Source organism: Pseudorca crassidens, chromosome 20, assembly GCF_039906515.1.
Source record: "Pseudorca crassidens isolate mPseCra1 chromosome 20, mPseCra1.hap1, whole genome shotgun sequence".
Taxonomy (NCBI): Eukaryota; Metazoa; Chordata; class Mammalia; order Artiodactyla; family Delphinidae; genus Pseudorca; species Pseudorca crassidens.
In genome coordinates this window covers 15,877,125-15,902,575 of record NC_090315.1, presented here as the reverse complement: position 1 = coordinate 15,902,575, position 25,451 = coordinate 15,877,125, and the positions used below count along the sequence as shown (strand labels likewise).

General features: G+C 42.0%; 1 long non-coding RNA gene across 1 annotated transcript; it reads left to right on the top strand.

The window, feature by feature from the left end:
• The first annotated feature begins 3,052 nt into the window (after window positions 1-3,052).
• On the top strand, window positions 3,053-23,543 carry LOC137215302 (uncharacterized). The gene is made up of 3 exons (XR_010939231.1): window positions 3,053-3,594; window positions 22,002-22,112; window positions 23,261-23,543. It is a non-coding gene; the product is annotated as an uncharacterized lncRNA (long non-coding RNA).
• Window positions 23,544-25,451: the final 1,908 nt, after the last annotated feature.

The following is a 25,451-nucleotide window of genomic DNA, read 5'->3' as shown; positions in this document are numbered from 1 at the left end:
CTAATGCTATTACATTAGAGGTTTATATTAATTGTTTGGAATTGAATGAGTCTTCCTTTATAGCCTCATATGTAATCAATTTTTATAACTGTTACATGTATATTCAGAAAGTATATGTATTTTGAGCTTTTGAGTATAAATTTCTCATCTGTTAGGGCAAACCATTAAACTACTAGATCTTTATCAATCTGATAAGTGGGAAATCATATCCCAGTGTAGTTTTTATTTGCTTTTTTCTTATTATGAATGGGTTTGAGCTTCTTTTCTGTGAGTTGTCTATATTTCTTGCCCAATATTCAATTGGAAAGTGACCTTTTACTTATATAGTAGGGAAGTTAGCTCCTTATGATGTGATTTGCAATTTTTTTCCAGTGTAGTATTTGTATTTTGAATTTGCTTACAGTCCTCCTTTGCCATGCAAAATTGATTTTTAATTTGCCAATATTTTCTTTTAAGGCTCTTAAGTTTAGATTCATATTTAAAAGGCCTACATCTTGAGACAATTTAAAATGTTTCACATGATTTCTCCTTTACTTCTGTGCTTTCATTTTTTTTACATTTTAAGTTTTTTGTAAGAATCTCATTTTACCCCCATATGGCTACCCCATTTCTCAGCATCATTTACAAATAATCCACCTTTCCCACTTATTGTAAATGTCAACTCAAGCATATACTAAATAAACAGATGTAGTTTGGTACATTTATGTATTTTCTATTCTTTTAATACCTGTTATATTAAGTCTACTATCTCTTGTCAATTGTTTTCAGAAAGGGGGTTTTGCCATCTCTGGCTATAATTGTGAATTTGTCTGTTTTTCTTTTTTGGTTCTATAAGCTTTTGCTTTATGTGTTTTGAAGTTCTTGTGTTAAATGCCTAAACTTTTGGGATTATGTACTCTTAACTAATATATCCCCGTATCATTACAAAATTAACTTCTTAGTCCCTGGCAATATTCTTTGCTCCCAAACCTACTTTATCTGGTATTAATATGCCCACTCTAGCTTTCTTTTAATTAGTCTTAGCATAGCATATCTTTTCCCATCCTTTTACTTTTAATCTATTTGTGTCTTTCTATTTAAAATGCGTTTCTCGTGAAGAGCATACAATTGGGTATTGTTTTTAAAACTCAGTCTGCAAGTCTCTGCTGTTTAATTGCAGTGTTTACACCATTCACATTTAAAAAATTGTTGAAGTGAAATTTACATAATATGAAAATAGCCATTTTTAAGTGAACAATTTAGTAGTAGTTAGTACATTCACAATGCTATTCATCCACCACCTGTCTAGTTCCAAAACATTTTCATCATTCCAAAGTAAACCCCTTACCCATTAAGCAGTTTCTCCTCATTCTCCCCTCAGCCCCACTAAGGCAACCACTAATCTGCATTCTATCTCTATGGATTTATTTGTTTTGGATATTTCACATAAATGGAATCATGCAATATGTGACATTTTGTATATGGCTTCCTTAGCATAATGTTTTGCAGGTTCATCCGTGTAAGCATTATTTGTACTTCAGTTTTTTATGGTTGACTAATATTCCACTGTATGTATGTACCACATTTTGTTTATCTGTGCATTGTTGGATGTTTGGTATATTTACACCTTTTGGCTATTGTGAATAGTGCTGCTGTGAACATGTGTGTACTTGTACTTGTTTTCAGTTCTTTGGGTATATACCTAGAAGTGGAACTGTTGAATCATATGGTAATTCTGTGCTTAACTTTTGGAGGAACTGCCAAATTGCTGTCTACAGTAGCTGAAGCATTTTACATTCCCACCAGCAGTATAAAAGGTTTCCAGTTTTTACACATCCTCACTAACACTTATTTTCCTTTTTTAAGAATTATAGCCATCGTAGTGGATGTGAAGTGGCACTTCGTGTGGTTTTGATTTGCATTTCCCTAATGACTAATGATGTTAAGCATCGTTTTGTGTGCTTGTTGGCCATTTGTATATCTTCTTTGGAGAAATGTCTATTCAAGTCTTTTGCCCAAATTTTAATTGGGTTGTCTTTTTGTTGTTGAGTCATAAAAAGTTATTTATATATATTGGATACTAGACCCTTATCCTATACATAATTTGCAAATATTCTCCCTTTCTGTCGGTTATCTTTTCACTTTCTTGATAATGTCTTTTGATGCACAAAAGTTAATTTTTATTTTTAAGAAGTCCATCTTACCCAACCAATGAGATGTGAGCAAAAGGGATGATTATCATTTCTGTGCCTGCTTTATCTGCCCTTCCTCTACCCTATTTGCTGGGAGATACTGAGAATTTTAATACTCACCTTTGCCCCAAAGATGGAAACTACTTGTTCAGGAAGGCAGAGCTATCCCACCAGTCCTGGACTGCTCACCCTTAGACTCTTACATGAGGGAGAAATGTATGATATTTAGGTCACAGTATTTTGGGGTCTTTATTATATCAGCATAATCTACACCCTAACTTATACAACTCCAGTGTGCCATACAAATATTACCATCTTCTGTTTGTGCCATGATAAAGGTTGGGAAGCACAATGATCTGCACCATTTCTTCTTGGTCCCTTTTGCTAGCCCCTCCTCTTCAGTGTCATAAAGGGGAAAATCCTTTCTCTCCTATCCATCCAGGTATTTAGCTTATTCTGGCCCCAAGATATACACTGAATACCTTTAATTCTTGTAGAAAAGTTGAGCATATAATGGGTGTTGGCCAAAGGAAGATATTGCCTTGCCTTGGGAGGCACGTGGGGTAAATAAAGGTTGGTGGGCCCTGGTGCTGGAAGCCCCCAGGCCCTGGTGCTGGAAGCCCCCCTCCACCAACCCCCCAGGAGTCCAGCACCCATGAAAGACTGTACCTACATTATGGGTTGCCCTGGCATAGTGTTTCCTCAAGTGTTTCCTTCCTATTTGGGAGACAAGAGCCGCCTCACCCAAGAAGACATTCTCGTTGTTTCCGCAGCCCTCACAAGTCTGTTTCTCCTGCTCTGCTTGGCCTGAGACAAACAACGATACCAGGAAAAACGAGCCTCTCAAAGTGTATCTTTCAACTCTGAGCCCGGTTATAATGCAGTGAGCTACCAAAATTAACGTGAGCTGCTAGCTCCTTGGCCTGTTAGTCCCCCTGGACAAGCAGCACCTGAGCGCTCCTCCCCTAGGAAAATCCTCCCACCTCTGGGGCTTGACCCCTTCCTTCCGGTCTCACCCCTACTCACCCTCCCCTCACCTCCTCCACTCCCCCGAACGGAGCTTATTCCTTTCCACTTCTGATTTCGGTCCCTTCCGTCCCACCCCTCCCTGCAATGCCCCTTGTCTGTGCAAGGGCACCACTTGGGACCCCAGCCCTAGTTCTTCCAGCGGATCAGAGGACGGGTCGGGGCTTTCTTTGGCTCTGGGGCGTATCCGGGGCCGCCCCTCGCGCGCGTTACAGCTCTCCGAGCACCGGCGTCTCCCTCCTAAACTACAAGCCCCAGAGCCCTTCGCACCTGAGCGTTTCCAGCCTTCTTTCCCCCCCCCACCCCGCTCCAACTACATTTCCCAGGGGCCACTGCGGCCCGATTCAGTCTGGTGACGTAGCGGCTTCGGTGGCTAGCGTTTCTCAGCGTGAGGCAGGTAAGTGTATTTCCGTCCGGCTCTGGGGCGCTAAGCGGTGCGACCTGAAGCTCCAGAGGGGCCAGCCTGTGCGGGCCGAGGAGGTGCTGTCTCTCGGTCTTTGTCCGGGCGAGACGTGTACGTCCGGTTTGTTGGCGTGCGTTCGTCGGTGTGTCTACCAGGCTGCTCCTTCGAGTGTGTGTGTCAATGTGTGTCTTTTTGTCTTGTGTTGCTACTAGGGTTGCGTGTGTGATGCCATAATAGCGTGTTTGTGGGGCCTACGCATGATCTGGTGTAGGGCGTTACCATGGGTCTGTGATTAAGGGGAGATTGTTGCAGCCTGTGTGACTCTGGCGCTGTGTCACCACGTTGGTGAGACTCTGTGACCCTGTGTGGCAGTGGCAGTGCCAGTGTGAGCGTGCGACAGCTTTTGTGTGGTTGCCGCCGAGGGTAACCCTTAGTAACCCAGTGATTCCTTGGTGTTCGTGAAGTTCGTGAAGCGTTTCCTTTCTCTCTGCCTCAGATATGGCTGCCTCTACCAAAACAGATAGGGTGAGTGACTGAGAATCTGGCTTCCTTGGAGGAAAGGCCTGAGCCTTGCCTTTCTGCATTCCTCTTCCCTGTAGTGCCTCGCCTAAAAGTGGGCTCAAGCGGAGATATGAGTACCAATTCATGAAGCACGATCATGGCTCTCCCGGGCCATGGGTCTTTTCTAGGGTCTCTGATGCCTACAGCTGTGAATCCCTCCTGCTTCTTCCTCCTTTTCCGCAATAGCCTTAGAGAATCCCTGAGAAAATGACCTCTAGGAGAGAAGGCAGGAATTTGAGTTTCAGTTTGAAGCTTCCAAGCACAGAGATTCTCCTGAGTTGCAGACTCGGTCTTGTAATGTGAATTCACAGATGTGGCCCCATATAGCCAAGAGAAGACGGCTGGAGTTTATGCTCCTCAAGGCCGCACTGTCTCTTACCTAAAGAGGGCTAGTTTGGGAGTCAGAGAAACCTATATTCTACTCTGGGCTCCATCACCTCCAAACCATGTCATTTTGGATGAGTTATGTTAACCTGGTTTCCATCATCTGTAAAATGGGGGGAAATACTTAACATTGCACTTTTGTTTTTTATTCTTTCCTTTTTTGAGAATCAAATGAGATAATATATACAAGTTCTTACCTAGTTGCTAGTATTGTTGATATCATTATTGCTATTAGAATTATTAAGGTGATTTAAACACATCGTTTGAACATCTCTGGTGTGTACTTGCCCTGTTCAGGAGAGAAAGTTGTGAACTCCATCCCATTGAACCTAAGGGAGGTTCTGTGGCAAAATGCAGCCATTTTGTCAAGGATGCAGGCTGCACCTTGGTGTCTAAGGGACTCAACTCCAGCTTTTGAGGGTTTTGGGGGGTTGAAGAATCTTCATGTGTTATCAGGGGCCAGAGAAGGAAGTGGGGTGAGTTTCAAATTGTGTGCTTGGAAGCTGCAAGACAGGCCTGCAGCCTTCTATCTCCTTTTTCCTCCTCCAGACCTACAGGACTCTGTACTCCCCACCAGAAGAGCCTGAACGGAGAAGTTTGTACCATTTAAGCCTTAAAGCCATGGCCCAGATGAGTTGGTATCTTCCCTCTTTCTTCTAACACCATCTTGTTTATCATGACTTATGCATGACATTTTGTCTAAAGTTTGCTATCCTAACAGGTTTCTATGAGCAATTGGTCCTCAGTTCCTTGCATCCCTAGGGATGAGAGGGCTGAAGATATGTTCTCAATTTACCCAATTCTTACTCTTATCATCCCTGCTCCCCCCACCCTCTCTTCATGTATTTATTCAGGAAACTAATTCCACCCATCCAGGGAACTTTGTGCTCCCCACAACCCTGATGATGCAGAAATACACATCTTGGAGAGAACTGAAAACCTTTGTAACTTACGTTGTCATGTGGAATATTTACCAGCACATGAGGCACAGGCACTGCCAGAAAGACATAGGCCAGGGATGGAGCAAGGCATTAGAAGGACCCTTTTAAATCTGAAATGAACCCTTTCATTTCAAGATTGGAGGAAACTGGGGAAGGGCGGGTGTCCCAGGTTTTGAATAGGTCATTTTGGAAGGTAGTTTGTGCAGCAGCTGTTTACCAACAGATGAATCTGTAAAACTCTTAAGACTGATACATTCTCTTTGCATTTTAACATTTCTGAATTGGGGATGCCTTTTTTTCAACCAATGGCGTCTTCAGTTTGGTGAAATACAGTAACATTACCTACCTCATAAATAGTAGTTTTTAAGGCCAAAGAGGAGATAGTCCTGAGAGACCTGATGGGGACCACCTTCTTTAGGAGGACTTTAAAAGAAGGTTTGTGATGGAGGACTTTAACACAGAGATGTGGGTCAACGGGGTAGGGGTTTGGGCAGGGAAATGATAAGAGATGAAGCACAGGGTCATTGTTATTCCTAAAGTGTCCAGTTTAAAGTTGATGCAGTTTGAGTAATGACCGTGTATGTGGAACTCTGAGTCAGCTTTACCAGCTCTCTGTCATCAGGGTGTAGTGTGGCCCAATGGACTGTTACAAGTAAGGAGCTGATCTCCTTACCTGAAATTTGGGGATTCCTTGGACAGGTTCCCAGAGGTCCTTGAACTCTCAGAAGTTGTATGTATGGAGTTGCATATTGGGGCCTAAGTGTATTTTTCTAGGGATCAGATTTTAAAAATTTGACTTAATTCCCAGAGAAATAACCCATGTCCTAGCTCAGGCTGGTATAATAAAATACCATAAACTAGGTGGCTTACAAAAACATTTCTTAGTTCTGGAGGTTGGAAGTCACATCAGGGTGCTAGCTAGCATGGTTGAGTTCTGGTGAGAACCATCTTCCAGGTTACAGACTGTTAGCTTCTCTTTGTATTCTCATGTGGCCCAAAGAGGGCGCTCTGGTCCCTTCGTCATCTTCATCCCATTTATGAGGTCTCTATCCTGATGACCTAATAATCTCCCAAAGGTCCCACCTCCAAATACCATCATATTGAGGGTTAGATTTCAACATAAGAATTTTGGGAAGACAAACATTCAGTCCATAACAACTCCCAAAGTCTCAAGAACCCCTGGACTAGAATCCCAAGACTATAAGAACTGGCAAAGGTGTTTGCAATAATCTTGCCCTAAATCAGTGCCCTACAGTGAATGCATTGCTGAGTAATTTATGGTTTCTCTTTCACAGAAAGACTGGGCTTTTTCAGTCAGTTACCTCTCCATTGTTGGGAGGAGCAGGGTGTAGCTTGTTATGAACATTTTCTTCTTTTGCTACAATCCTATACAACCTGTGAATATAAGCCCTGCTGGCCACCAGAGCCAGGTAATCAAGGGGCATCCCCTGGGCAGCAGCCACAAAATCTGGGACTCCAGACGTGTGCACAGGCGACATGGAGTGAGGCAGAGGGATAGTGCAAAGTTGGTACCTGCCAGCCTTTCTGATCTTTGGAGAGTATTTCAGTAGACCTCTAGATATGTGTTAAGTTAGAAGCCTGCCCCTCAGGCTGAAGCTTTAAGATAAGCAAATAGGCCTCTTTCACAGAAAGCCTGGGGATGTGTTTCATGCTGCTACGTCTGTGCTGTTTCTTTTAAGAGCAGCCAGGTAAGAACTGTTTCTGTTACGGAACCAAACTTGGGTCTGCTTGCTTGTGTGTGGTGAAGCCAATCTGCTGACACTGGGTTGTGCTGAAGGAAAGTGCAGCATTTATTGCAGGGCGCCAAGCAAGGAGTCCAGGGCAGCTAGTACTTAAAAGACCTGAACTCCCTGAGGGCTTTCAGGGAAAGGTTTATAAAGACAGGGTGAGGGAGGGGGTTTGTGGTGTGTGTGATCAACTCATGGACATTCTTCTGCTTGGTTGGTGGTGAGGTAATTGGGAGTCAGCATCATCAACCTTCTGGTTCCAACCAGTCTGGGGTCTACATGCTTGTGGGAAGCATACAGTTAACTTCTTCCACGTGATGGGGGTTTCAGTGTCTGCAAAACAGCTCAAAGGACATGGCTCAGAATATCATTTATAGCCCTTGAGGAAGAACTAAATGTCCTTGACTTCAATGGCTAAAGTATTATTTTTGTCTTGCTTGTTTTCCTTTCTGCATTTTCTCACTTCTTTGATTAAACTTATTCTTTGAAGTTTTTCTGTAGACAAAAGGCAGGAGGATGACATGGGCGGGGGTCTATTCTGGGAAGGCCTCACAGGGTCCTGCCCGGTTACATTTCTCTGTTTGTTACAGTCCAGTCCGATTGGCAAACTTAAGCCGTGCTGGCCACGAGAGCCAGGCAATCAAGGGGTGTACCCTGTGCTGCAGCCATCAAAAATCAGAGCACCAGGTGTGTGCACAAGCTCCATTCTGGGAGATACAGGCAACCTGGAGGGAGACTGAGGGAGAGCATGAAGATCGTGCCTGCCTTCCCAGATCTCTGGAGAGGATTACACTCAGCCCTTAGATATGTGTTTAATTAGAAGCTGGGCCCTCAGCCCACAGCTGTGAAGATAAGCTAATAGGCCTCTTTCACACGAAGACTGGGCATTTCAGTCTGCTACCTCTCTGCTGAGCCCTGGGATGGGTAGCTAGTAAAAAAACAAAACAAAACAAAAAAACCCTCTTTCTCCATTTATTACAGTCCTTTGGGACCTGGGAACATAAGCCCTGCTGGTCACCAGAGCCAGGCAACCAAGGGATGTGCCCTGGGTGGCACCCACAAAAACTGGGCTCCCAGGCATGAGCATAAACTGCTTTCCAGGAGATACTGGTGACCTGGAGCAAGATGGAGGAAGAATGCAAAGATGGCACCTGCTGGCCTCTGTGGTTTTTGGAGAGTATTTCAGTAGGCACCTAGATGTGTGTTAAATTAGGTACCTGCTCCTCAGGCTAAAACTTTGCAAATTCACTTCTTTCATAGATAGTTGGGTGCTCATTTTGTTGCAGGAGAGGGAAATGTCATGACCTGGGACCTTCAGGAGTCCTTAGGACAGACCAGAGAGTCCTTGGCTTCACACAGGAAAGAATTCAAGAGCAAGTCAGAGTAAAGGGAAAGCAGGTTTATTTAGAGAGATACACATTCCACAGGCAGAATGTAGACTGTCTCAGAAAGTGAGAGTGGCCCTTGGGCGTGGGGTCGTAGGTTTTTATGGGTTAAGTAATTTCGTAGGCTAATGAGTGGGAGGAATATTTTTGCTATTTTGGTGTAGGGTGGGGATATCCCAGGAATTGGGCCACTGTTCACGTTTTGGTCTTTTACGGTCCTCCTCAGAGCTGGCGTAAGAGGGAGTGATTTTTAGTTTTACAATGAAGGTATAATGAGCTAAAGGTCAATGACCGGACTATTCTCAAAGCCATCTTGGTTTCAGCTGGTTCCAGATAGTCTTTATCGCATCCCAACAGCAGTGCCCCTTCTTCATTATCTAGCATTTGTGTCCTACCCCTTTCCCTCCTGTCTCAATTAGGCTGCCTCTGTGCTGGGCCCTGGGAGGATAGCCAGGTGAGTCTGCTGGAGCCCTTTAAGAACTGTTTCTCAGTTTGTCCTATCCTGTGGGTCTTGTGGATGCAAATACTATTGGCTTTCAAAGCCAGGGGTTTTGGTGGCTCATCTCAGGTACAGGTCTTAAAAGTTGCGGTTCCAGATGTGGGGTTCAAATCCTTTGCTCCTCAGGGAGAAGCTCAGAGTTGTGAGTTTCCTCCCAATTGTAGATTGCCGTGCCAAGGGTGGGGTTTATGGTGAGACTGCCTCTCAGCCTCTCCCTACCGGTTTGGTTTTTAAAATTTTATTTATTTATTTAACATCTTTATTGGAGTATAATTGCTTTACAATGGTGTGTTAGTTTCTGCTTTATAACAAAGTGAATCAGCTATACATATACATATATCCCCATATCTCTTCCCTCTTGTGTCTCCCTCCCACCCACCCTCCCTATCCCACCCCTCTATCTCCTACCTGTTTTGATGGGGATTTTTTCCTTGTTTACCCCATACATGGGAGTTCCTCAACTAATTTTTGGATTTCTTTCAGAGGGAATTGTTCTGTATGTAGCTGTAGATTCATTGTGTCTGCGGGAGAAGGTGATGAGTTCAGGATTCTTCTATGTTGCCATCTCAAACTGGATCCTCACTCTGCTCTTTTCTTGAGGGATAATGCATGTCCAAATTCAGATAGCTCTGTTGACCCGTCTGTCCTGTGAAATCTTAGAAGTAAAACAGACTTCATTCTATCCTATTTTCTGTCCCCCTTTAGTCCCAGCTGGCACTTTTTCTGCTGCTATAATCTCATCTCTCTTCCTGGCTCCAGCTGAGATGGCTGATTAAACTCATTGGTAATCTCTTTATGGAGTGACTGTCCAGCCACACTCTTGGTGTTCTCTCCAGAGCACATTTTCTCATTTTTTGCAACGTGAATAGGCTGAGAATTTTCCAAATCTTCAAGATCTGGTTCGTTTTTGCTTAAAAGTTCCTTCAAGGGGCTTCCCTGGTGGCGCAGTGGTTGAGAGTCCGCCTGCCGATGCAGGGGACGCGGGTTCGTGCCCTGGTCCGGGAAGATCCCACATGCTGCAGAGCGGCTGGGCCCGTGAGCCATGGCCGCTGAGCCTGCGCGTCCTGAGCCTGTGCTCTGCAACGGGAGCAGCCACAGCTGTGAGAGGCCCGCGTACCGCAAAAAAAAAAAAAAAAAAAGTTCCTTCAATTTATCTTCCTCTCCTCCCTCATTTTATAATAAACATTAAGAAACCAGGCTACACCTTCAACACTTTGCTTAGAAATCTCCCTAGCTTAATCCAAAGTTGTCACTAATTTCCACAAAACACTAGAACACAGTTCTGCCAAGTTCTTTGTCACTTTCTAACAAGGATCACTTTTCTTCCAGTTTCCAAGAGCATGTTCATAATTTCCATCTGTGAGCTCACCAGAATCACCTTTAACATCTGTATTTCTACAAACAGTCCCATTAATGCAATGTAGGCTTTTTTCTTTTCTAAATTTATTTATTTATTTATTTTTGGCTGCATTGGGTCTTCATTGCTGCGCATGGGCTTTCTCTAGTTGTGGCGAGCAGGGGCTACTCTTCGTTGCCGTGCGCGGGCTTCTCATTGCCGTGGCTTCTCTTTGTTGCGGAGCATGGGCCCTAGGCCCGCGGGCTTCAGTGGCTGTGGCACATGGGCTCAGTTGTGGCTTGTGGGCTCTAGAGCGCAGGCTCAGTAGTTGTGGTGCACGGGCTTAGTTGCTCCTCAGCATGTGGGATTTTCAGAGACCAGGGCTCAAACCCATGTCCCCTGCATTGGCAGGCGGATTCTTAACCTCTGCGCCATCAGGGAAGTCCGTAGGCTTTTTCATACATACACCTCAAAACTCCTCCAGCCTCTACCCATCACCCAGTTCCAAAGCCATAACCACTTTTTTTTTTTTTTTTTGGCATTTGTTACAGCAGCATTCCTACCTCATGGTGCCAAAATCTATCCACAACAGTCACTTTCCAGCTTAAACCTATTATTGTTTCCCTTTATCCAGTGGAAAATGCCTGATCTTTTCTGCATGAAATGCTTCATCATCTGGCCTCTGATTACCTAAACTAATCTCTCTGGACTCCATATGATTTTCTTGCAGTCTGCATAATCCCCACTCATTCTGCCACTTCTATGATACTACACATGAGGTTCCCTTTACCTAAAATCAAAATATCTGTTACTGTATTCCCAGTTTTTATGGGGTTTATTCAATCTCTCTATATTTATTCAGGGAAGGCTTCATGCCCACCCCAGGGCTATGTCACGTACTTTCTTCTGCTCTCCCAAAGCCTTCTGTTGTCTTTAAAACATTTATCAGAGTGACTTTTTCCATTTAAAATAACTTCTTTGAAATTATACATGCTGTTTGTAACATATTAAAAAAATACACAGGTGTAACTTTTACTACAATTATTTTAATGTAATTTTTACATAACTCCCTTTTATCCCTATCTCTAATCCGTTCAAACTCACCACGTCCTTAAGTTTGTCTCCTTGTGAAAAAATAAAAGACAAATGTTATTGGTTTTTGTTGCTTTTTAATTTTTATTTATTTTTGGCTGTGTTGGGTCTAATTGCAGCGAGTGGGGGCTACTCTTCGTTGTGGTGCACGGGCCTCTCATTGTGGTGGCTTCTCTTGTTGCACAGCATGGGCTGTAGGGTGCATGGGCTTCAGTAGTTGTGGCTCACGGGCTCTAGAGCGCAGGCTCAGTAGTTGTGCAGGGGCTTAGTTGCTCCGCGGCATGTGGGATCTTCCCAGACCAGGGATCAAGCATGTGTCCCCTGCATTGGCAGGCAGATTCTTAACTGCTGTGCCACCAGGGAAGCCCCATTTTTTGTTGCTTTTATTTTTAATTTACATAAGCAATGTGGCGCAATAGACTTTTTAAAACTTTTTTCACTCAGCAAAACCATGGCTAGTTCTTTTGTTTGTTTGCTCCATAATATTCCACCTGATTTTATTTGGCCATTCCCTGAGTGAGCGATACTAGATTGCCTCTAATTCCTCCAACAAAATCCACCCCTCCAACAGCATAACAAAAAAGACTATGATTAAAATTCTTATACATATCTTACAGAAATGTGAAATTTTCTCTGAGATATATACCCCAGAGAATGAGATTGGTGTATCATAGGGTTCACTCATACTTAATTTGACTAAGAACTGCCAGGTCACTCTCCACTACAACTGTATATTCCTGCTAGTAGTGTGTAAGAGTTCCTCTTTCACCACACCACTACCAACACTTGGCATTATCCAGCTTTCTGATTTTCACAGTCAGCTATGTATAAATTGGTATCTTGTCTAAATTTTGTTTATCTGACTATTGAAAAGTTTGAACATTGTTTCTTTGACTTGTTAAATATTTGGTTTTCCCAGTCGGTAAAATGACTTCATATCTTTTTCTTGGAGGTATATACTTTTTTCTTTTTGATTTGTATAGTTTAGTAGCATATTCTAGTTGATAGTCTAGATGATAGTTGCATGTTAGTGCTAGATGTTGCAAATATCTTCTTTCAGCCTATCATTTTTTTCTGGTAACTTTGGAGTCCTTTGCTTAATAAGCATTAATTTTGGTATAGTGTAAGGCATCTTTGAAATTCTTTTTTTACCTATAATTTGTGCTTTCTTGGATTTTGTTTTAAGGTCTCCCCAACTGAAGTCACAAATATATTCTACAGGATTTTTCTCCCATTTATATTTCACAATTAGGTTTTTATTCCACCTAGAATCCTTATTTGTATAGGACTTATGGTCAGAACCCACTTACATTTTTCTCATGTAATGAGCTACTTTCCTAATATAATTTTCTAATAGTTTATCATTTCCTCACTACTAAAGAGTGTGTATATATATATGTGTGTGTGTGTATGTGTGTGTGTGTGTATTTCTCTACTTACTTCCATTGGTCTATGGGAAAGTTAACAACTAGAGGGAAGAGTCCACACAAAATTGCTCTCACTTCTGACACCAATTCCAAGTCTGAGGGGCTCCCAAAACTACCTTAAGTTGTTGTTTTTTTAAAATTCATTTTATTTTTTATTTCTTTATTTTTGGCTGCATTGGGTCTTTGTTGCTGCATACAGGCTTTCTCTAGTTGCAGCGAGTGAGGGCTACTCTTCATTGCAGTGCACATGCTTCTCATTGTGGTGGCTTCTCTTGTTGCGGAGCATGGGCTCTAGGTGCATGGGCTCAGTAGTTGTGACTCACGGGCTCTAGAGCGCAGGCTCAGTAGTTGTGGCGCATGGGCTTAGTTGCTCTGTGGCATGTGTGATCTTCCCACACCAGGGATCAAAAACCTGTCCCCTGCATTGGCAGGCAGATTCTTAACCACTGTGCCACCAGGGAAGTCCTTAAGTAGATTTTAGAATAAGATTATGAGGTAGCTCAAAAAATCCCACTGGGATTTTATTTGGAATCTCATTGAATTTATATATAAATTTGGAGAAATTTGATATTTTGATTTTGCTAAGTCATCTGATCGAAGAACATGGAATATCTTTACATTTATTCAAAACTTCCCCTTTAAGAGTTTAAAGGTTTTTCCATAGTGGTCTTGTGTGTTCTGTGTTAATTCTTAAATAGTCATTGCTAGTGTGGAGAAATTTTATTGTTTCTAATAAAATGATCTTGAATCTAGCAGACTAGCCAAACTCTCATAGTTGTCCAATAGTTTACATGTTCACTTGGGTGGATTTTCTCAGTAAATGAATCTTAATGTCCTCAAATATTGAGTTTTAGTCCTTCCTTTTCAGTCCCCACACATCTTATTTTTGTCATCTTAGATCATTGTTTAGGAATTCCAGTAATATGTTAATCATTGTTTAGGAATTCCAGTAATATGTTAAACAATGGAAGTGGTACCAGTCATTCTTTTCCTGTAACCTATGTTTAAAAGGATTGACTAGTTTCTTCATTATGAACTACATTTTGCCATGGGGTTTTGCTGTGTATGTTACATATAATTAAGAAAGGTCCCATTTAGTCCTACTTTATTGGAGGTTTCTTTCGCCCCAATGACTAGTCCTTGAATTCAATCAAATTACGTTTATGTACCATTCACATTCCAAGGAACATCATTGAGGGAGCACCTTTTTCTCTTATCCTGAGGAGGCAGGGCCTTTATTCCTTTTCACTTCTGAGTTCCTTGTATCTCTGTCTTTAATGTAGGGCTTTTCCTTCTACTGATACAAGTGGGACACTCCCAAATCCCTGCCCTTCCCATGCAGGAAATGGGAGACCTATCCTTGACAGCTCTTCTCTGTCATTTGCTTGCTCTGGAAACTTGACTCTTTCTTTTGTAATCAACAGGATATTTATGGTGGATTAAAAATGGGCCATAAATCGTTCATTGTTTTCCCATTGTGGGGAGATATCTGATTCCTCACTTCTTGAATCTAGGATGATCTTAGTGGTTAGCTTGACCAATTGAATATGGCAGAAGTAATGTTCTGTGGCTTCTAAGGCTAGGTCATAAGAAGCCGGTGCTTCTGCCTAGTTATCTTGGAATACTCACTCTTGGGATGCTTCATATTGGAACCCAGCCACCATACTGTGAGAAATTGAAGCCACACAGAGGCTGTATATAGATGTTCCTGGCAACTGCCTCAGGTGAGCTCCTAGTCAACAACCAGTGAGCCAAAGTGGATGTCCCAAATTAGATGAAAGACATGAAACTACAGCTCCAAGAAGCTTAATGAACTCCAAGCAAGGTAAACTCAGATCCCCACTGAGATGCAGTATACTAAAATTCTCGAAAAATAGAAAAATCTTGAAAGCAGCCAAGATAGAGACTTGTCACAAACAAGGGATCCTTAGTAAGATTAACCGCTGATTTCTCATCAGAAACCATGGGGGTCAGAAGGCAGTGGGAGGAAATATTTAAAATGCTGGGGCGGGGGTGTGGAACAAAAAACAACAACCAAAACTGTCAACCAGGAATTCTATATTGGCAAACCACTCCTTCAAAAATGAAGGAAAGGGCTTCCCTCGTGGTGCAGTGGTTGAGAGTCCGCCTGCTGATGCAGGGGACATGGGTTCCGGTCCTGGAAGATCCCACATGCTGCGGAGCGGCTAGGCCCGTGAGCCATGGCCACTGAGCCTGCACGTCCAGAGCCTGTGCTCCACAATGGGAGAGGCCACAATAGTGAGAGGCCCGTGTACCGCAAAAAAAAAAAAAAGAAGGAAAAATTAATATATTTCCAGATAAACAAATGCTAAGAGAGCTCATGTCTACTACACCTGCACTGCAAGAAATGCTAAAGGGAGTTGTTAAGGCTGAAACAAAAGGACATGAGACAGTAACTCAAAGCAATACAAAGAAATAATGATCATTGACAAAGGTAATACATAGATGTATACGTTAAAGCTATCACCATTGTTTTTCAGGTTTGTAACTCTCTTTTTGTTTTCTATATGACTAAAAAGACAAATGCATACAACAATAATTATAAATCTATGTCAGTGGGCACATGATGTATAAAGATGTAATTCGTGAAATTACAACATAAAAGTTTGGGATGGAGTTGGATAACAGCAGAGTTAATGTGTCGTTAAACTAAGTTGGTATCAATTCACACTTGGTATCAATTCACAGATTGGTATAAATTTAGGGCATTAACTATTAATTCCCAAATTGCAACCAATAAATTACCTTAAAAACATACTGAAAAAGGGGGAATAAGAATTACATTGGAAAAGGCATTATTAGAAGAACTGAATAAAAATCATATAAGACATATAGAAAACATAGCAAAACAGAAGAACTATGTTATCAGTAATCACTTTAAATATAGATAAACTTACAAATTAAAAAACGAAGCAGTATGGATTTTTTGATAACTTGATGCAACTGTATGCTGCTCACAAGTGATTCATTTTATACCCAAGTCACAAATAGGCTCAAAGATAAATGATGGGAAAAGATATTCTAAGCAAATGAAGAGCAACCAAAAGAGATCTGGAAGGAGGGTCAAGATGGCAGAGTAGTAGGATGTGGAGCTCACCTCCTCCCACAAACACATCAAGAATATATCTACATGTGGAACAGCTGTCACAGAAAACTAACTGGAAACAGGCAAAAGATCTCCTATACAACCAAAGTGGCAAGAAAGATCAACATGTAACTGGGTAGAATGGGGGAAAAAAGGCATCAGGTCAGGACTGGCACCCTGGGAGGGATTTGTAAGGAAGAGAAGGTCCACACAGGTAGACCCTTGCCCTGGAAAGGGAGCATATTACATTGACTCACAATCTGGGCATCCCAGTCCTAGGGTCCTGAACAGAGGAGACAAGTCACCTTGCCTACTGGGAAATCCACTGAGACAGACAGAAGGATTGAAGAAGCCTAGACTCTACTCTCAAGGAGTGGTGTGTGTGTTCTGGCTCACTAACAATCCATGCAGAGAGAGACTTGCAGTAGTGTGTGCTGCCTTGCCACACTTCCCAATCTGAAGGGGCGAATACCTTGGACCTGCTCACTCCTTACTACAGCCTGGCATGAGGTCAGGGCAAAGATTCAGTCTAACTATGCAGAGATAGATCAGGATGCCTAGGACATGATCCAGGCAGAACCATGGAGACCATTGTTACTGCATGCACAGGGGAGCAGCAGGGCTAGCTGGGCAGACATTGCAATGTGCAGACCAGGTGGCCACAGGAGTGGCTAAGCATTGAATCCTGGGAAGAGAGGCCCTGGGTGAGGACTCAATCTAGCTATAATGAAGCAGCCAGAAGGGCCTGGGGTGTGATCCAGGGGGAGCTACGGAACCCATTATCGGTGTGTAGAAGGAAGTGGCAGCTCTAGTGGCAGAGCCTATTGTAAGCATGCAAATGGCGGCAGCAGGTCCAACTGCATCAGACACTGTCAGCACACTCACTGGGCATTGCCACAAGAACGCACAGCAGCTAAGTGCTGAAACTGAGGCAAACTGGCCCTGGGCAAGAGCACCCAGCAATTCATTTCCCAGTGAGGGTGCCCCGGCTCCGCCGACTGCACACTGCACCTAGTGCCAGGTCTGGGGCAGACAGATCCTGGGAGAAGTCTGCCACAGAGTCAGACCAGATGCCAGGTAGCAATACAGCCACCTCAATTCCTGCAGCCACAACACCCTGACACCCAGCCCCAGTCTACTGCACACCACAGCCTTGCACTACATCTGGGATGAACAAAACAGAAAGACACGACCATGGGCTGCTTGTGAGCAGATGCCTACTCAGGCAGTGCATGCATAGGTTCTCTGTGACCACACAGGCCTCACCTGATTTAGCAATCACTTCCTTTGGGGCAGGACATGAACTCAAGGGCAATGGAGCCTGATTAAACTTGACCTCAGGGCTTCTACCCTAACAACTGGAGAGCAGACCCAGCCCTGGAGAGGGTGATGACAGCCACAGGGTAAAGAGGAAGTCCCACCTCACATCCAGAACAGGCTCAAGGCACCACAATGCAAATCACACCCCCTATCAAGGGGATAATGGCCACCACACTCTGAGGAAACACATGGCTGGCATCCATGCCAAAAACAGCCCTCACACCAAAAATATTGGACACACAGCCTACACAGGGATGCTCCCACATAAAAACAGCCCTTCAAGAGCACAGTGGATAACTTTTTCTTCTAAATTCATAGAACAGAGAAAGTTAAGTAAAGTGAAAGAGCATAGGGATTAATCTTAGTTAAAAGAATAAGAGAAATCCCCTGAAAAAACAAATAATGAAACAGACCTCACCAGTCTACTAGACCCTGAGTTCAAAATGGAGGTAATAAAAATGCTAAAGGAATTAAGAAAGATTACCAATATAAAGTCAAATCACTGTAATAAGGAACTAAAAACTATAAAGATGAATCAATCAAAAATAGACAATTTAATTGCTGAGATAAAAAACAGTCTAGAAGCAATGAATAGCAGACTAAATGACACAGAAGAACGAATAAGTGATCTGGAAGATAGAATAATGGAAGTCACCCAATCCAGAACAGCAGACAGAAAGATACATTTAAAAAAAATAAAGTAACATACAGGACTTATGGGATAATATAAAACCTGCCAACCTATGCATAATAGGGTTTCCAGAAAGAGAAGGGAGAGAAAAGGGAGTTGAAAATGTATTTGAAGAAATTATGGCTGAAAACTTCCCAAACCTAAAGAAGGAAACAGATATCCAGGTACAGGAAGCACAGAGGGTCCCAAACAACCGAAACAGACCAATACCAAGACATATCATAATTAAAATTCCAAAAGTTAAAGAGAGGATTCTAAAGGCAGCAAGAGAAAAACAGTTACAAGGGAACCCCCATAGGCAATTAGCTGATTTCTCTGTAGAAATTTTGCAGGTCAGAAAGGAAGGGCATGATATATTCAAAGTTCTGAGAGAAAAAAACCTGCAATCTAGGATACTCTACCCAGCAAGATTATCATTTAGAATAGAAGGAGAGAGAAAGAATTTCTTAGACAAGCAAAAACTAAAAGAATTCAACAATACTAAACCTACCCTGTAAGACATATTGAAGGGTCTTCTCTAAATAGACAAGAAGCAAGAATATATAGGAAAGGGAAAACCACAATAAGAAAGGCAAATATATAAAAGGATTGAAGACCACTTAAATGAGCCAGTAGATAGATTTTAAAAGTCAGAAAATTTTGTGAAAGCGATAACTACAAGTAACAGCAAAAGGATAAACATAAATATGTAAAATAGGACATTAAAATCACAAAATATGGGGGAGGGGAGTTTAAAATGTAGATATTTTAGAACATGAACTTGTATGACTATCAATTTAACACAAGTAGATATAGTTATGGGCCAACATACTTGAGCTCCACAGTTACCACAAATCAAAAACATATAGTAGGGACTTCCTTGGCAGCACAGTGGTTAAGAATCTGCCTGCCAATGAAGGGGACACAGGTCAATCCCTGATCCAGGAGTATCCCACATGCCGTGGAGCAACTAAGCCCATGCGCCACAACTACTGAGCCTGCGCTCTAGAGCCCACGAACCACAACTACTGAGCCCACGTGCCTAGAGCCTGTGCTCCACAACAAGAGAATCCACTGCAATGAGCAGCCTGTGTACCACAATGAAGAGTAGCCCCTGCTCGCCACAACTAGAGAAAGCCGTGTGCAGCAATGAAGACCCAATGCAGCCATATACTAATTAATTTTAAAAGTTCACTATTATTATCTATCATCCATCCATCCATCCCTCTATTCACTCACTCACCATCCCTCTATCCATCCATGTATCCATCCATCCTCCCTCTCTTCCTCCCTCCCTTAAAAAAAAATCAGAGGCAACAGAGGTCCTAAATGACATAATAGACCAGTTGGACTTAACAGATATCTGTAGGACATTCCATCCAAAAACAGCAGAATACATGTTCTTTTCAAGTGCACTTGGAACATTCTCTAGGATAGACCACATACGAGGTCACAAAATAAGCCTCAACAAATTTAAAGAGGATAGAAATTATTTCAAGCACCTTTTCTGACCACAACAGTATGAAACTAGAAATCAACCACAGAAAGAAAAACAGGAAAATAATGAACTGATGGAGACTAAACAACATGCTACTAAAAAAACTAATGGGTCAACAATGAAATCAAAATACCTTCAGAGAAATGAAAATGAAAACACAACTTTACAAAATGTATGGGATATAGCAAAAGTAGTTATAAGAAGAAAGTTCAAAGAGATACAGGCCTTCCTCAAGAAACAAAAAAGTCTCAAACAACCTCCCTACCACGAAAAGAATTAGAAAAGTCAACGAAACCCAAAGTCAGTAGAAGGAAGGAAATAATAAAAATTAGAGAGGAAATAAATAAAATGGAGATCAGCAAAAATAGAAAAGATCAATAAAACCGGGAGCTGTTTTTTTTTTAAAGATAAAATGAACAAACTTCTAGGCAGGCTCACCAAAAACAAAATAGAGAGGACATCAATAAACAAAATAGGAAATGAAAGAGGAGAAATAAATGATGTCATAGGAATACAAAAAATCATAAGAGAATACTATGAACAGTCATATGCCAACAAATTGGGCACGATAGAAGAAATGGACAAGTTTCTAGAAACACAGAGCCTGCCAAAACAGAGTCAAGAAGAAACAGATAATTTGAACAAGACTGATGACTAGAAGTGAAATCATATCTAGAATTAAAATAAAAGAACCAACCTCCCTCTAAACAAAGGTCCAGGGCCAGATGGCTTCACTGAGGAATTCTACCAAACATACAAAGAAGAACTTACACCTATCCTTCTCAAACTTGTCCAAAAGACTGAAGAGGAGGGAACACTCCCAAATTCATTTTATGAAGCCACCATCACCCTGATACTAAAACCAGACAAAGACACTACAAAAAAGAAAATTTCAGGCCAATATCTTTGATATAGATGCAGAAATACTCAACAAAACATTAGCAAACCAAATCTAACAATACGTAAGAAGGATCATACACCATGATCAAGTTGGATCATTCTAGGATGGTTCAACATATGCAAATCAATCAGTGTTATACACCACATTAACAAAAGGAAAGACATAAACCACATGATCATCTTAATAGATGCAGAAAGTGCATTTGACAAAATTCAACATCCATTCATGATAAAAAAAATTATCTCTCATCAACGTGGGTATAGAGTGAAAATACTTCAACATGATGAAAACCATTTATGACAAACCCACAAGCAACAAAATACTCAACAGTAAAAAGTGAAAGCCTTCCTGCTAAATTCAGGAAAAAGACAAAGATGCCCACTCTCCCCACTTCTATTCAACATAGTATTCGAACTCATAGCCACAGCAATCAGACAAGAAAAAGAAGTAAAAGATATCCAGATTGGAAGAGAAGAGGTAAAATGGTCACTATTTGCAGATGATATGATACTCTGTATACAGAACCCTAAAGACTCCACACCAAAACTATTATAACTAATAAATCAATTTAGCAAGGTAGCAGGATACAAGATTAATATGCAGAAATTTGTTGCATTTCTTTACACTAACAGTGAAACATCAGAGTATGTAAAAAAAATCCCTTTTAAAATCACATCAAAAAGAAATACCTAGGAATAAACAACCAAGGAGGTTAGAGACCTATATGCTGAAAACTATAAAACTGAAGGAAAACTGAAAATGATTCAAAGAAATGGAAAGATACCCCATGCTCTTGGATTGGAAGAATTAATATTGTTAAAATGGTCATACTGGGGCTTCTCTGGTGGCACAGTCGTTAAGAATCCACCTGCCAATGCAGGGGACATGGGTTCGAGCCCTGGTTCAGGAAGATCCCACATGCCACGGAGCAACTAAGCCTGTGTGCCACAACTACTGAGCCTGCGCTCTAGAGCCCATGAGCCACAACTACCGAAGCCTGCACACCTAGATCGTGTGCTCTGCAACAAGAGAAGCCACCACGTTGAGAAGCCTGTGCACCACAACAAAGAGTAGCCCTCACTCACCACAACTAGAGAAAGCCCGTGCCCAGAAACAAAGACCCAACTCAGCCAAAAATTGTCGGGAACCAGCTGCAAGCTGACACAGTTCTTGCAGCTTAAAGCATGGCAAAGTCCTGCTTAATCACTGACAGGACCCGAAAGAGTTATTAGAGAAGATGTGAGTCTTGGCCCATGAGGTTGCTTGCGGTTTCTCTAACTATAGTTTTTCCTTGGCATGCTTTGGTAGTCACAGTCTGTTCTCATGCATGTTTATATCCTGGTTCGCAGAATGTTTTGTACTATAACTTCAACAGTAAGGAAATACTGTCTGATGATTCAGTTTGGTGATTTTCACAAAAAACATGTATTGTCTACTGCAATATATAAAGAGGTTTGATGAGAAATAAAGTGTGTGTGTTTATACACCACCCTCCTGACCCTGTCTCTTCTTAATCCCCTCACCTGCTCTCAGGACTTGTTCCTCAGTCTTACAGTGACTGACAAGTGATGCCCGAATAGGGACCTGAGTACGTGGGCTGTTGAGAGGGACCCTGGAAATATTTCACACGCAGACATATACAGGGTAAATTGGATTGTACCGGGGGATATTTTAGATGTAGCCTTTCTTTCTGTTTTGTTCTCATCAGGAGTAAAAATGGGGCAGACTGAATCTAAGGAACGACAACTTTTCGTTCAGCTACTGTACTCTATGTTATCTGCTCAGGGCGTTAAGGTTACGCATAAACAGCTTGATGGTTTTCTTCATTTTGTGCAGGAACTTTGTCCATGGTTCCTGGAGGGAGGAACTGTTAATATTCAAACATGGGAAAAAATAGGTCAACAATTGAAAACTTTCAATTCCCTTTATGGACCTTCTAAGGTTCCTGTAGATACTTTTTCACTTTGGAATTTGATAAGAGATTGACCCAACTCATGACTCTTGACCCAACTTATGAGCTTCAGAAATTATTCAAAGCAGCGTCTTTATGCTGCTTCCCTTCTGCTCCTCAGTTACAAAATTTGCCTGAGGAACCTGTTTCTCCTACTGCACCTCCCTTGTTGGCGACCATGCCATCTTCAGAGTCCCTGGAGGAGGAGGATGAACTATCCCCAGAGGATGAGACTGAATTGCAGGAAGAGGCTGCACGATATCACAATCCTGATTTTGATGATGGCATTTTTGCAGCTCTTAAGAATGTGCCTGTGGAATCTGAAAACTTTCCTATATTAGATAAAACTTCATTTACTGCTTTAGCCCAAGCTTTAACTTGGGTAAAACATTTACATGATGTTACTCAAGATGCTTCCCTAGCCCCTATTGCACATTCTTCTGGCTCTTCCTTGCCAGCAAAAGCTCCTGATGAGTCTCCTTCAGTAAATCAGGGGTCTATTTCTGTTTCTTCTACTTCCTCTCTGCCTGTGAGTCTTTCTTCTCCACTCCAAACTGCTTTATTTCAAGCTTCTAAGCAGGGGGAAGATATATCTTCTTTGGGGTTTAAAATAAAGAAGGGGGAATATACCACAACCCCGCACAATTTATTGCGACATTCTTTTTATACTTTAAATTTTTTGAACGTAGATAAGCAAGGACAGACAGCTGCAGAAGGATTTTGGCATCCTCATGCCTTGCCTTTTGCTGAAGTCCGTTGGCAGGATCCTCTTACTAATCAATGGAATGGTCCAGGATCCTATACTAATATGGGGATGAGGGCATGTTTGTATGTTTCCTAGGGACACTAAGGATCCTCGTTGGATACCTGAGCGCCTCATGAGATTCTGTGGATCCGGACCAGATGGATGGTGAATTCCCTCCTCTGTAATATGGATCCGGACCGGATGGTGAACTCTCTCCCCCACCATATGAAGAGAATGCGGCTCGACGACACTTTCAATCCTCCTGAGAAACCAGCTCTCCAGGCTCATCAGTGTTGTCTATCCTGTGCCACGTGGATGGCCAACCTTCCAACATGGGGTCAATTGAAACGACTGACCCAGAAGGCAGAGGAGATGTTGATGCAGCAGCAAGTGACTAAGTCCCCACAAACGCTGTTTGTGGCTATGTTGGCTATTATCTCTTGTCAGGTAGTTTTGGGTAATACTGATAATTATTGGGCATATGTCCCTGATCCTCCATTACTTCGCCCTGTAGAATGAAATGATCCCTCAATTCCTGTTTATGTTAATGATACTTCCCTTCTTGGCTATCCAAGCAGTGATTTTATTACCCCTCTCACTGTAACTTGTTTTTCATATACTGCCTTTTCTTTGCGTGCCCCTATCTGTTTTTCCATTCCTGCATTTTGGTATCACCAACACGAACAATACCGGCATGGATGTCTTTCGGTAGGACCCAGGCCTTCTTATACATATCAGTTCCAGTATTGGAATGAAACATGGTCTCACAGGGAGTGGATTTTGAATATTATGAGGCTCTCCACTCCTTATTTTAAGGCTATAGAGGATCCTCCTAAGGACTTGCCTCCCTGCATTCAACAAATATTGTCCCCCTTTTCTAACCCCTCAGAACCTTTATGGTCATATCCTCCGTGGCATCGATGCCAATATTCTACACCAGTGTGGCATCGAATTCCTCATACTACTGAAGCTGTTTTGGACTGGTCTTTTCCTCAACCTTTTGTTGAACTTCTTATTAATAAGATTGAATCTCCAGGGGGATGGGTGGAGGGTGTCCTCTCCACCAATTTAGGAAATGTACAAAATAATATCTGAAAGTTGATGGCTGCTGTGGGGCCTGTTGTCCTTTCACATCAACAACATCCTGTTAGGAACTTAACCGCTTTTGTTATGGCTTGTGTTCCATCACCCTATGCTATTCTTACTGGTTCTGTCTACGTTTTTCAAAAAGAAGGGTTTTATGACATACATTGTGATAATTGTAATTTGACAAATTGTATAACCATGGGGGAACCAAACCGGGGATTTCTTCTTGTTCATCAGCCTCCCTTTGTTATGCTCTCTGTAAATGTTACAGGTCCTTGGTATTCTAATTCAGGTTTGCAGGTCATGCATGAACTTTCCCCTCTTTTACAACGGCCCAAGCGATTTTGGGGGTTACTTATAGCTGGAATTACAGTGCTCATTGCAGTCATTGCTTCTGTAGCTGCTTCTGATACTGCACTGACTCAAAGTATTCATACTGCCACATTTGTGAATAATTTAGCTGCTAATGTCTCTAATGCTTTGGGAACTCAAGAAATTATTGATAGAAAATTAGAAAGTCATGTTAATGCATTGGAAGAAATTGTTCTTATTCTTGGAGACCAATTAGCTGCTTCAAAAACTGCCTGTTCTATGCGTTGTCATGCAGAATTTTCTGCAATCTGTTAAGCCATATAACGATTCACAGTGGCCTTGGCCTCAGATTAAGAATCATTTATTGGGAATTTGGTCTCATTCCAATCTATCCCTTGATATTGCTCGCCTACATGGGGATATCACAAATATCCAGCATGCAGCTCGCCTAGATGTAAATCCAGTGGAAATTGCTTGAGACATATTTACCCAGATTACACGTACTTTTGCCCCAAGTTCTCTTATTAACCTCCTTTATCCTATAATTGTTATTGGTATTTTAATATTATTGTGTATTTGTTGTTTTCCAGTCCTCCTGCGAATTGGCTTATGAGCAATTGCAGAACTCCAAGTCGGACTCTACTACCTCACATTAAAAAATAAAGAAGGGGGACATGTCGGGAACCAGCTGCAAGCTGACACAGTTCTTGCAGCTTAAAGCATGGCAAAGTCCTGCTTAATCACTGACAGGACCCAAAAGAGTTATTAGAGAAGATATGAGTCTTGGCCCGTGAAGTTGCTTGCAGTTTTTCTAACTATAGTTTGTCCTTGGCATGCTTTGTTAGTCACAGTCTGTTCTCATGCATGTTTATATCCTGGTTCGCAGAAT